This window comes from Charadrius vociferus, unplaced genomic scaffold, assembly GCF_000708025.1.
Source record: "Charadrius vociferus isolate BGI_N301 unplaced genomic scaffold, ASM70802v2 scaffold874, whole genome shotgun sequence".
NCBI classification, from domain to species: Eukaryota; Metazoa; Chordata; class Aves; order Charadriiformes; family Charadriidae; genus Charadrius; species Charadrius vociferus.
In genome coordinates this window covers 23770-25725 of record NW_009648238.1, presented here as the reverse complement: position 1 = coordinate 25725, position 1956 = coordinate 23770, and the positions used below count along the sequence as shown (strand labels likewise).

At 40.0% G+C, this 1956-nt stretch overlaps 1 protein-coding gene across 1 annotated transcript in view; it reads right to left on the bottom strand.

The window, feature by feature from the left end:
- Positions 1 to 1956, bottom strand: part of LOC104285677 (FCH domain only protein 2-like) — a 104266-nt gene that overhangs the window by 89250 nt on the left and 13060 nt on the right. The window lies entirely within an intron of this gene.

Genomic DNA, 1956 nt, shown 5'->3' with positions numbered 1-1956 from the left:
ATATCAGCCACTCCTCCCAGTTTTGTGTCATCAGCAAACTTGCTGATGGCACACTCTATCCTTTCATCCAGGTCATTGATGAATATATTGAACAGGACTGGACCCAGTACTTACCCCTGAGGGACACCACTCGTTATTGACCTCCAACAGGACTCTGCACCACTAACCACAACCCTCTGAGCTCTATCTGTCAGCGACTGTTCAATCCACCCCACTGTCCATTCTTCTAACCCACATTTCATAAGCTTGCCTATGATCCTCATGTGTTCCTAGAAATTCATTAATCTTTAGTCTTAAACGTTATTTAAACTTGTTTACTTGGAAAAAGAAATTGCCCCCTCCTTGCCAAATGACTAGAAATAGCTAGCAGAAACTTCAGCTAAAACACTTTTAATACGTGGAGAAAGGTCCAAATATTTTATTTTCTGATTGTAAAGGCACATATTTAAAATTTCATTTCAAAGAGCTGATAGAGTGAAAAATAAATTAGAACACCACAGTCTTTTTACTGCTAATTTTGCGTAGAATGAACTGACAAGTTTATTTATGTCAGTACAATAAAGCAAAGAATCCAAGACAGATATAGCATGAAGTTGTGTAATACCTTCCACTTTAGTATCAGTATGAATAAAATAGGACGAGGGGCAATGGCTTCAAACCGGAAGATGGTAGATTCAGAATAGATATGAGGAAGAAATTCTTGCCTTTACGGGTGGTGAGCCCCTGGCACAGGTTGCCCCGAGAAGCTGTGGCTGCCCCATCCCTGGAGGTGTTCAAGGCCAGGTTGGACGGGGCTTAGAGCAACCTGGGCTGGTGGGAGGTGTCCCTGCCCAGGGCAGGGGGGGTTGGAACTCGATGATTTTCAAGGTCCCTTCCAACCTAAACCATTCTATGAAAATGGAGCATGCTCAAAGAATATAACATAAAGGAGATAAGCAGAGCGAGTGAGCGATCTTTTGATCTACGTATGGAGATAAATCAAAACATAACAGATGTAAAACTAATAAAATTAAATGTACATCCAGGTGATGTACAGCTCAGGTCTTTGACTTACTAAAAAAAAAAAAAAAAAAAAAAGAAGAGACTGATTCCAAGAATTAAAGCAGGTTTGAAAGGAAAGATCCAGGCAGTCACAAAGACAACACAAGGCAAATTTTTATAACACTCAATATTTAAAGTAGTTAAGCAGTTTTGAAATAAAAAAGATAAATAAATAAAGATCTTGTGAAACCTTAAACATTTCATATTAAACATTAACATTGTGATATCCCTCCAGTAAATCCAAAATCCACTTAATCCGGAACTCTGTCTGGCTTCATAATGTGTTTTCCGGAATCAGGGATTCTTGAAACACAACATTCCTTGGTTTGTGCAGTCCTTCCAACAGGAGACTGCCCATCACATACGGACTCTGGAATTCACCTGTTTCACTTAGTGGAAAGATTTTTGTCATTTTCTCCACTTAACTCACTCTGAAACTATGCAAATGCCAGGGTCACTGAGTACCTGCCAGATGCATGATGGTTACATCTCCTGGAAATTTTTTTTTAAAATTACTTATTGAAATCTATTCCAGGCCCAAACTGAAATTTTGATGAAAAAAATACAGAAAACAAAGGCTGAATTTTTGGACAGCTTTTACTGAAAGAAACCTTCACTGAAACAGGTCCTCAATTAGCCTCCTGCAAGTTTTTTTTCCACGTGTCATCTGGTGTCAGTAACTGAATAAGACAAAACTCTGAAGCAGACATATCATTAGTTTCACAGAATTTTCAGAGATGGAAGGGACCTCTGGAGATCATCTAGTCCAACTCCCCTGCTAAAGCAGGATTGCCCAGAGCACATTACTCAGGACTGCATCCAGGCGGGTTTTGAAAATCTCCAGAGAAGGGGACTCCACAACCTCCCTGGGCAGCCTGTGCCAGTGCTCTGTCACCCTAACTGTAAAGAAGTTTT